We start from the raw sequence: 12,077 nt of genomic DNA, 5'->3' as shown, positions 1-12,077 counted from the left end.
TACGCAGTGCATTGACGGCCTTATTCGCTTCCAGTTTTCAAGAAACTTACTAAATACTGACTAGTCAGGCAGTTATTTGCCTCCATCAGACAACAATAGGTTTATCCCATGGACTTTGTTTTCGAGGCCTAACATACCATTGACAAAAAATCAATATGTGCATATTAGTCTCGATTGAGCTATTATCAGTCAGAATCTTTTTCCCTGATTGACCAGCCACATGCAAGAAGTTGCTCATGGAGCCTGGTCATGTAGTTCCTTGACTGACCATTTAAAACATAACTTGAATAGTTCATTGAACTAATATGCAGAATAATTAAAGGTAGACAGACATAGACTGAGGACTTACTTTAAGCTGCTTGATAGAGGTTTCTATTCTTTTTCTGTTAGGCAGTTTGTATAATCACAGATTTAGCCAGTTTAATTAGGATTATCTGATGGTTTAAACTGATTACTGCAAAGGGTATCTGGACTGAGAAATCCACTTGAAAATATGCACCTTATGAAGAGAAAGAAAATGTTTTTCAATGTTCTTATTTGGAATGGATATGTTGTTAGATCAAATAGAAGCTGGCAGAATTCTGAGAGTTAGGATGATTTATCAACCTAGGGTTTACTTTGGGATGCAAGTTAATCAGCTGTAGTGACACTGTGGCCTGTAAGGTTTTTTTTAAAAAATGGGTGCGCTGTTTTGGCCAATAAGTGTAGTGAAGTTATGAAACACATTCCTGCAGCATATCTTCGAACTTAGTTCCGTACGCCCTAGTGGTGTTACAGAAAGCTTGCACCGGTGAAAGCGCAATTAGCAGTCGGGCAAAAATTGCCCTTTTGCAAACAGACATCCTTTAAATACATTTCTACCCCAAGGACATTTTTGTTCTTGTCTTAGTCTAGTGTACTGGGCCGAACTGAATTTCTTTTTAACTCTAGCAATTTCTACCCAGGTGCTACTTGTGCTTCCATTAGTGCCAAGTTTCTGTTTTAAAGTAATACTTCCCCGAGGCTAAATAGTTGCTCCAATAATCTTGTTTGACATGTCTGGTTTGTTGCTTGGCTTGTTTACCCTAGGTGAGGTGTTCCTACTAAACGTCTATCTCCAAATGGACAAAATGTGGGACTAAAAAAAGGAGGACACCCTTGGGATAAAAGCTTTGGAATTTCTTTTTACAGCTCCTCTGGTAACACGTGAAGTGACATGTGTTGACATTCACTACCATCTTCTTGGAACTCATAAACAAAGCCCATACACATATGTCTCTTTGTATGGCAAGTGGTGTTCTTGCTATTAAGACCACATCTTCAGGATAGGCGAGGCATGGAATCAACCTACCTCCATCTGGGGAAATGTCACATTTAAGAGAAAGATGATGATCAGCTATTTCCTTTTGATATACATAGACCCCAAAAAGAGGCCACTAAGTGCCCCTGATGATCCCAATGGAAGATAGCAAAGAATTCAGTGCTCTCCCATTCCTCCTGTCATTGACATCTGTGCCTATGCAGAGTTGAATAATTAGACCTAACATGTGTTACTCTGTATCCTTATAATTAAAACTCCTCCCCCACATGTGTGCACACTCTTTGAGAAATATACATCCTAAATCAGAAAGCATCTTACAGCATTACGTGGTAACCAGAACATCACCAACACTTTCGACTCCAGTACCATAACACCCACATTGGCTAAGTCTGTGTGCAAGCTCATAATGAACGGAAACAAGCTGGGCCGCTTTGCAAAATGGTGTGCCACGTATCAACTCAACTTGGGTACGACATCAGTTTGGTCCCATAAGCTGTGATACCATGCACAGACATGAGAAGTAATCAAAATATCTGAGGTGGATTTCTTCACATAAAACCAGACAAACTGTAGTCACCATTGTTACTCCTGGAAATACTGTAGATTTGTGAGTGCTTGAGTATTGGACACAAAGCTTTACCCTCTAGACCAAGCGAAAAATAGCTGATATCCCCTTTGATTCATGCCAGCATTGTCTAAGTGTTTGATCATGGGCAATAATATCACAAATCAAGGGGCAAGTAGTGCCTGCACGATGATAACCTGCCCATAACTTTGGCAACAGATCTCTTTCCCTTTTCACTTATGGAAACCCCTGGATTCTAGCAACACTCTTTTCTCTCACATGGAAGTACCTGAATTGTACAAAAAGTTTGAAGACAGGGTCCCTGGAATGCTCCTCCTCACCCCTTGAACATGACGGCCTGAATAGTCAAAAACGCACAAATCCACTCGCTATTCAGACAGCCCCCAGGAAGGGCAGTGACTTCTACTTATGCAGAGAGATATTCTCTTAGACAGCAATTCAAACTTAGCCAGTCAATGTGATTATAGATACAGGTGCTTCAACACCGGTCATGGACCCAAATGCCTTGATGGATGACGTTGACTAATGCCAAGAAACCAATGTGCTGCTGTCATTAGTGACACCATGACATAGCAACGTTAGTCACAAAGTACACTCGCAGCCATGCACAAAGTTACACAAACATACAGGTGAACGCACAAAGAACATATTTACACAGTTCTGTAGATAGAGGAAAGATACATACTGTCAAATGCTTTTTTTCTTTTTCATTAGCCAAGTGCCTAAATGCTGAATGCAAGGCAAACACAGATATGCAGAGAAAGCTTGTAGATGCTTATGGCAACTAACCCTATGGTCCTACAGGATCATGTAAGGAACCTGGAAGGACTGAATATGACGAACCTATTAGCAATAGGTATAGAGATGTAGAAATCATAGTATAAGTATAATGAAGATCACATGAGGCGACAAGCCGCTGGACGAGAGACGAGGGAAAGCAGAACCAAGCTGTATAGAACAGCAGGCCAGGGCTTGCAGTGAAGGTATGATATAATATGATATGATAAGTTATGTATAACACACTTAATAACCAGAGGTTTCTAAGTGTGGAACCGGGGATCAAACCTGTGGTGCTCTGTGTCGTCTTGATTCCAAGGCGAGCACGTTGCCCCTGAGCTATCCTCCTGACAAGGCTACACATTCCAAACTTTAAACAACAAAGGGCCGAATAAATCCTCATAAATTGCAGACCAGAAAAGCTTGATTTCATGTTCCTCAACCATGCGATGCAGCCAAGCGAGACCATAGTTATTCACCTGCGGTTGGAAGACGTGGGCACTTTGACAGGCAAACGTCGTACTGCTAACAGATATATTGGGAACACATAGTCATTCTCATCTCCTTGAAGAGGTGCACCGAACGCTGAGAACAGAGCTGGGTCCCAGGTCTCAGGAGACCCGTTCCAGCCCATCAGGGAACAGAAATCCAGGGGTGGATGGCTGAGGGCAAGGACCAATGGTAATCCTGAGACCCTGCAACAAAGTAATAGATTGTTTCTTGGGGAAGGGAAAGGCCAGATACCCGGCATGTAAGGGCCAATAACAAGACATATATAGGGCCAATCTATATGGGATACCACTCTGATCACCCAACCAAAAGGACTAATAGGTTTTTCGGGGAATGGCCCATGTTGTGATGCAAGGGGACAACAAAATGGGCCGACACAGGCTCAGGAGTGTTGATACTGGGAATTTCCGAATGTCCTGTATGATCCATTTCGGTTTGTGTAATAAAAAACAGTTCTAATTTGCCCTTGGCTGAATCATCCATTTGTTACTGGGGGAGGGATTTTGGGCCCTGGGAGCTGAATGAGTATGCTCATAGTAACCCCCTGACCTCTGGCCTACCTAAGCCACCAAGGTTATGGATAAAGTAAAGTAATAAAGCAACCTAGGGGGCAAAAGGTCAATTTCACAATTTCACTATGGTCATGATGACCAGTGTTGAAAGCATCAGAGGTTAGTGGTGTCTGGTGACTCACATGTTATTGACTGCAGCACACATTTGGAGCAACAGGTCATCAAAAGGAGAAGTGAGCAGACCATCAGCCCCACAGGTGCTTCATGCCTGGGAAGCAATGATGTTCTTTGAAGGTATTGGTACAGCAAGAAGATTATCTGGTCAGCGGTAATTGTGTGAGATGGACCTCCATCACTAAGCCGCACACCACAAGCGTGCAATCTGAGAATGTTTTAATTGCTGGTGCTATTTTCTGTAACCACAGAAGATGTTTTGCAGTGCTGTACCTTAAACTATTTGTGCTTTATACAACTGAACAGTCCCTTCTCTGCAAACACACCATAAAAAATGATCAGTTTTTACTCATTATGTGTCAGATAATTAAAGGTGGATGGTTTGCTTCATGATGCTTGTGGTCGGGAAAAGGAAAGGTGTAGTAGTAACTGTGAGTCCATAACCAGTTGTTGTCTTACACAAGCCAGTGCCTATTGTGCTTGCAATGTTTTGTGAATCCTTTTATTTTTATGTTGCCACATTACTTCTCAAAGATGTGCATGTTTTATCACAATGCACAGTCACCCCTGAATGTTCTGCATGTCTCTAATAAGGTGTAGCTACCCCCTCCCCTAATGGCCTTGGGTGTGCCTACGGGCATAGCTACCACATAATGCTCTTGAGTTCTATTGCATGATGCAGCCACCCACTAGCGTTCTTATTGCCTCTGCCTCACAAAGCCTTTACTCCACACCCAGGGGAGTGTCTGAGGCTACCCCTCCCCCCAATAGAGGTTTGGTAGGAATAGAAGTAGAGAAAAGCATATACCTGTCACTGTGTATCAGTAAAGAGAATAGGCAACAAACCTCTACAGTGGGCAGCTACTCTCCTGCATCCACACAGGACGGGTTAATAATAATAATTTGGCATTTATACAGCACTACGAACCCTCAGGTATCTGAGCAATGCTTATGATTACCCACGGTGTGTGGTGCTCATTTATCGACCTCAGAAGGATGAAATGTTGAGTTTGGCCCTGCCAGGATTCGAACCTGCGTTAGCAAGCTCTGCACTGATGTCAAACCGAGCACTCTACTCGCTGTGCCACTTGACCGGCTGATTAACTAAAGAGACATATATTTTATTGATGGTCCACTGTTCAAACTGTTCTACTTACCCTTTTTATATCAAAACATGCACCATATACAATATGTCAATATACAATACTTTACACAGATGCCCCACACCTCAATATGTGCTTTAATGTTTCTGACAAGATTTTCAATAATGAACAGTCAAGGAATGCTCCTACACTCTCCTTTACAGTGGGTGTTGTTTTATTATTAGAAATAATTAGTAAAGAAACATTCCTGCTAATATTGTAACTATGCATAACACATTTAATATGCAACACATTATCAATAACGATGCAGTTATCATTATCATTGCCTCTATGTCTATTTAAGACCGACATCCATTGCAGAAGCATACAAGTCACTTCAAAAGTAACTCTCTACCCCAATAGTTCTCACTAGACTTCTCATCTTTCCCAATGTGATATTAAAAATGGGTAAAACAAGCCCTTATACTCACTACTGTACTAAGAGTGTAGGGAGATGAGAGCTAGGTACCTGGAGGCGTGTGGTCTGCACAAAAAACTATCCACAAAATATCAAATCCAGTTGAAAATCCAACTATCAAAATGACTGTCGTCTCTTTTTTTTTAAACTGCCAAAATAGCAAAAAATGCTTTAAAAACATTTAGTATCCATTGTAAGTGACCATGGGGCAAGCAACAGCCAATTATATGTCAATAGGTGGTGAGCTGATTGCTGTTAGGCAGAATCATATGCAGTACCTATTGGGAACACCACACACAAGTAAGACTACAAGTGCAAGTACAAATTCACATTTGGTACAAGCCTGTACTACACAGTAAAGTGGTAGCGATGGCCGAGCAGCCAGATTTATCTCAAGAGTAAAGTGAGCAGTATCAGAAGTTACACAAAGGGCAACTAACACTGACTCAAGGTTTCTGAGTAAAAGAATATACATTTATTTATACCAACATTTGTAAAACAATTCACTAGTATAAACAGCAGAAAATCACAATCTTAATACACTACTCACCACCCAATGAATTCTGGACAAGTTTAGCTCAAAATTAAGTTTGAGCAAAATGGCACTCCAGCAATTTAAAAAGGGAGGGAAAGACAAGGTTATACATAATCAAACAACACCAACAAGTAAGTAGGCAGGGCAATCTAGAAAAGGCTTACTACAACTAGAATTCAAATCAATAGGCCTGGGCCACTGCTAATGGTACAGAGTCTTTCCAGAGGACCACACAGTTCAGTGTAGTTTGCAGTTAAGTCTTTACCAAGAGTTCAAAACGAAGTTGTTTGAAGGAAAAGTTATTTAAAAGAGTAGTGAATGACAAGCCCTCAGATTGGTGAAAGGTTTAAAACACTTTCACTGCGGTCGGACGGAATGAACAACCGGGTTTGAACAGTACCTTAGAAGAAGAAGAATGCTGTAGTTGAGGCAGACAATCCTGGCATATCGTGCAGGCTCACGGTTCCTGAAGCGACTATGGGACTGACACGAAGAAGGAGGACTGGAGGGTCCTGCACTGCCCAGGGAAGAAACCAGCAGCAGAGCAAAGCAACAAATAAAAGGTGCGCTCCTTAAAATCCAAACAGGGTCCGGTCCTCCTGGCTATCTGGTTCACTGCAGTGGTGCTCAGCAAATTCGACCAGGGGAGGGAGGCCTTGCTTGGTGTTTGGCGAACTGGTTGGTCCCACCAGCTCAAGGGAAGAAGATTCCTTGTAGATCTTCTCTGCCGTTGAAGTGTAGGAGATTCGGACCCGCAGCAGGGCTTCACCGGAAGGTTCAGTCGTGGTAGTGCTCCTCTTCTTTCAGCTTCTCTTCAGTTCTCTCGATCCAGTGGCGACTCTGCCTTCTTAGTCCCAGAGACCAGCTTTTTATGCAGTTTCCCCCCATTCACACAGCCTGGCTGTCAATACACAGCAGGGTGGCTGTCCTGGCAGGGCAGTCACCTAGCCAATCAAACCAGAGTGTGACTTGGGTTTCCAAGGGAACCCTGTGCAGGGGGCCTAAAACCCCTCCCTCACATCCTGTCCACCAAGACTCTCAGGCACCTAAGAAGGGCTTTTTAGTGCAGAACCCCACCAAAGGACGGCGAACAAAGGCACCAAACCTGGTTTGGCACGCAGAGTAAAACACAAGAAAGACCTTTACAAAATGAAATGGCAAATAAACCCAGCCGGAACCAAATAAAAGGAAATGGGGTCCAGCAGATTTAAGTTTGAGGCTATTTTCATAGACCACGGTAGGAAAAATATGGTAGATACCACTGCCACCAGCCAAATCTTAAAGAAAGGGGTACGAAATAATGTTCCATGGGAGACAGACAAAAAGGGAAAACTTTTAACCATTTCCAGTATTCTATGTAAGATAGGTTGTACTGGGTCTATGAATTTAAAAAGACTGAATGGTGAATCTAAAAGGCGGCTGTATAGCCCTTCTCTGTGCCGTCGAAGGTCGATACAGAGGAACCGTGACGTTTTTGCCAAAAGGAGGATTCCAGTCCTGTATAGCAACTCACCTGTGGAGTACTGTGGATACCCCTTTTTGAACCTTTCTGACCCTGAAGACCTGTCTCCATATGGCCTCGGACTGATTTTCCCTCCTACACCCAACTGATCGTTTTTGAAGTTGCGAGCCCCCACGAGCACACCTTAAGGTGCTATGAAATTGACTCAGATCAAGTCTGTGACTCTCTAAGAACTAGGTTTTTTCGTTGTAATTGTTTTCTCCTGATGAATGTTCGTGACTTGCGTTTATGAACAGAAACCTGTCGAGACATCCCTCTGGATTAAAAACAGAGTTATGAAATAATGGCATAATAATCCAAATGGATTCTGATACATTAATAAGTATTTTGAAGTGTATTAAGTGTGTGTAATTTCCTGTAATTGTTCTAGCTAGCATTTGTCTGCCTACTACATATTCCTATGTTTCTTTTGTTAAGTATTGTGATTTGTGTGGACCACTGTATTTAATCATGTTATAACCTGCTGCTTGATTATTATTAAAATGTATTTGGAATTTTGTTTTATATGCGTTAGGTCCAATTCTTAGGTCCTACTTAGTGTGACCAGTACCTGTTCCCTTAGTTCTGTCTCCTATTTATAAATTGAATCTAAAAGGGGTCATGGAATCTGGGATCCACCTGAGTTTGGAGAAAAAGCGCACATATAGGTCACCGTGCAACTCAAAGACCCATGACACCTGACACGTCACCAGAATCTAGGAGAATACCCAAAGGACCTGGTCTACATCAACATATACATTCTCCAGATGACAGGAGAGATAATGAGGGCTTGTCAAGACATTCAAGAAATGCACCCTGCACCCTAAGAACACGGTCACTTAAAATGGCAGGCTAGCTCCTCTCAAGATGCTGACGAGACGAGTTTAGCCATCAGTCAGCACTTCATCAAGCGGCCCCCAGGAGTTCAAGATCAAAGAGAAAAATTCTCTGGTGAAGTTGCGAATGTGCTTGTGGAACACAAGAGGCCATTCTCACTTGACCAGAGCTTCTGATATGAATCTGTCAGATTTCGATGCTCCTTGTCTCCAAGAAACGTGGCTTATCGATAAACCCTTACTTGACGGATATGAGTTGGCCCACTCTCCTGCACTAAAAGGCGCGAAAGGCAGACCAAGATCTGGTCTAATCACAGCGTTAAGAATGGGCTCTGGTTTGAGTTTAAAACAAGTGATATTAGCGACGGAATTCATCCTGACAACATCGATTGTATAGTCCGAAACAGCTGTGACCAACAACAACAAAAGATCTGAAGAGATACTTAACATTTATTGGAACCCGTCTAGAGTGGAGACTGAGAAATTTCTCGAACAGGTGGAAGCGTTAATCAATAGCTCCATGGCAAACCAGATGACCCCCCATATCATCATCATGGGTGATCTGAATGTTGATCTGTCCATGTGCCTGAATAATCCAAGGGGGAGGGGCCTCTTATGGAGCAAACTAATGGATTTGAGAGACTTGCACAATCTCCAACAAGCATTCATGACCAACCTCTTTATAATTCCTTCTTGGCAGGGAAATGGTCAAACTGCAACCATTGATTATATTCATATCTCACGAAGCCTGCTGAACACACTGGCATCATTCAAGGTAGTTCATACTGATCACAGCGATCACAACATCCTTATCGCTGAATGGACAACTACGAAGCCCTCAGTCACATTCACAATGGCGAACCTGGCCACCAATACTTGTGGCAACAGAATAAGGCTGTCAGAAAAGGCAATACAAACTCTCACAAAAAATCTATACTGTGCAAATGATATATACAATGGCGTCCGCAGTGCAGACTATTCTTTGTTTTTGGCAGCCGTAATTCCGCAAAAGAAAAGGTCTTGTATCCTCCCGAAACCACTAACCCATGCATATAATGCACAAGTTGTGGAAAGAAGAAAAGCTTTAAGGAAATTAATGTGCACAGGAAAAAGAATCCAACTGCACCCTTCAAATATAGGAAGCCACCTATGCCAGGATCTCCTACAGAACCTGGCAGAAAAATACCAACTATAAGCGATACCAAGATAATGCGGAGGAAACGCTACGTGTAATCTGTAGCAAGAAGTCAAGAGAGTTTTGGTCCTTGATAAAAATGAACAGGGACAGTCCAACAGGTCCGTTAACGAATCTAGTAAGCGAAACAGATTGGATAAAACACTTTGTTTCCATATACAGCGCACCGATTGGAATCAAAGAGCTGAATCCTGTCTCGACAGACATCATATGGGACATCTCTACCGAGTACAACCTCATACTAGCTAAGATAAGAAAACTTACCAAATCTAGGGCCACTGGTCCAGACGGCATAACCAACTTTGAGTTAAAGCAACAAGCATCATCCTGGTCTTTTTTTCATTTCAGAAGTGTTCAAAAAATGTGTGGAGTCAAGAACAGTCCCTCAGTCATGGAAGAAGGCGATTGTAGTCCCGATATTCAAAAAAGGGGCCAGGGACAATCCAAATCATTACCGCCCCATTGCACTCATTGACTCAATAGGGAAGATTTTTGGATCAATGCTCCTGGACAATTTCCAACAGTGGACAAGAACTTCAAAACCGCGGTTCCACTCCAAGCCAGTTTTGTAAAAAATCTGGACACGTCGGCAAACATTTTCGCAATGAGCACACTAAAAGCCAAGATTCTAGAGGGACGTCCGAAAATATACATCGCATTCATCGATCTGGTCCAAGATTCTGACCAGATCGATAGAACAACTCTTTGGCAAAAGCTTGAACATCGAGCCTGTCCCCCAGAAATCTTGAACACTATCAAAGCACCACGATGTGTGTGCGGCTCAACTAACCTAGCTTACTCTCTACTTTGATTAAAACTGAGTGGGGTGGTAAACAAGGTTGCCCTCTCTGGCCCCGGCCTTATATAATGCCTATATTGCTGACCTTGGGGAGTCTAAAATCAGAATCCGCTCCTTTCCACCAACATTGAGTCATGTAAAAATATCACGTCTTCTGTATGCAGACGATATTATTTTAAAGGACCATATGCCAATAGGTCTGCAGAGGCAAATCACCAACTTGGCCATATATTTGAAAGATAATCATCTACAGTTGAACAGCGAGAAAACAAACATCATGATTTTCGAGAAGAGGAAGACCAAAGGAAAGACCTTCACATGGTCAATTGCCAATTTCCCTCTCAAATTAGTGTATGACTTCAAATACTTAGGAGTAAGTCTAAATATCAACAGCAAAGAGGTCCCTATGCAAGAAAGTCTGGAGAGAAAAACACACCTCCTGATCTCTCAGTCAACCATAATCAACAGGAAATACGGTTGATTTACAATCTTAAAAGAATTGTTTAAGTTTCAATTAAAACAAGTAATAATAAAAAAATTAAAAAAAGACTAATAAAGTCAATTGCAACTTTACATGTTCTGGGAGACAGTAGGCAGTCCCAGAATATTGAGTTTAAAGTGGGAAGTCTGAAAAAGACAACCCTGTGTCACTACACTAAAGGTGCTGTGTGACACACAGTAAAAAGATGATACCTATGGAGTAGGTGAAGCTCCACAGTCTATGAACACCAAAAAGTAAAACACACATCAAAACACATGTAAGAGGGGGAAAAAAAGACTCACTCTTACAGGTGAAAAAAATGTATCCTAGAAATCACGCAAAGCTGCTGAGGGACTCAGTAGGTAGGGAAATTAGCCATTTGGAGAATTCTCCCTAACAATTGCCATTTGTTCCAGTGTGCTGTCAGGGTCCTTCCAGCCTTGTCTGCCTCGTCAGCTCTGTCAGCTGCACAAACATTTTGCCACTCCCCAAAGCTAATCTTTTATAGCATCTGAGCTTTGTTTTACTTAAGCCTTCTCCTCCTCTTCTAGCATGTTGTAGACTAATTTCTTACCCAATGCCCAAACAGGGTGCCTCGTAGCAAGTTGCTGCATCCTGTTAAAGATGGCGTCACTCGGGCGCAGCGTACCTGTTCGTCCGTAAGTCGGCTTAGTAGATGATGCCAGAATGCCAGAAGTTCTGTGGTGATGTGAGAGTGACACAAGGAACCAGCCCAACTCCCGTCCAAATGGATACTGGACTGGAGGTGAACCAGCTCCCGATGCCACAGGTTAGCTCATCCCTGATTAATGTGGCATCAGGACAATGCAAGCACTGACAGGGGGAGCCTGATAGTCTTTAGCTAGAAGTTCTCTGCAGACAACTGGAGCAAGAAGAGTTGCGAGTCGAATCCAGGAGCAGGAATCCAGGAGGCAGCAGAATGCAAGGGAAGGCGGGAAGGCAAGGGAACCAAGGAGGACCAAGAACCCAGAGGAAGAACAGAGAACAACTGAGAAGGGGGGAACCACCCCAGCAGGAAGGGAGCAAGAAGAAGGGAACCAGGGAGACCCCCTACCCGGGCAAGGAAGGGCAGGTCTATACAGAAGGGACTGGAAAGACCAGGCAGGACAGAGCGGAACTCAGGTCAAGGCAGGAGCAAAACAACGATCCGGTCAGACCACGTTGAGACGCAGTTTGATCAAACCGCCGGGCTCCTTAAGTAGGGCCTCCCACACCGGGAGGCTTGGAACGCAAGCCGTGCTGTTTCCCAGGTGCTGGGAGGCCCAAAGCGAGGCTTGGGCCGCAAACCGG

Source organism: Ambystoma mexicanum, chromosome 6p (genome assembly GCF_040938575.1).
Source record: "Ambystoma mexicanum isolate Mex_15411 chromosome 6p, UKY_AmexF1_1, whole genome shotgun sequence".
NCBI lineage: Eukaryota > Metazoa > Chordata > Amphibia > Caudata > Ambystomatidae > Ambystoma > Ambystoma mexicanum.
The sequence above is the reverse complement of the archived record's forward strand: the minus strand, read 5'-3'. Positions refer to the sequence as shown.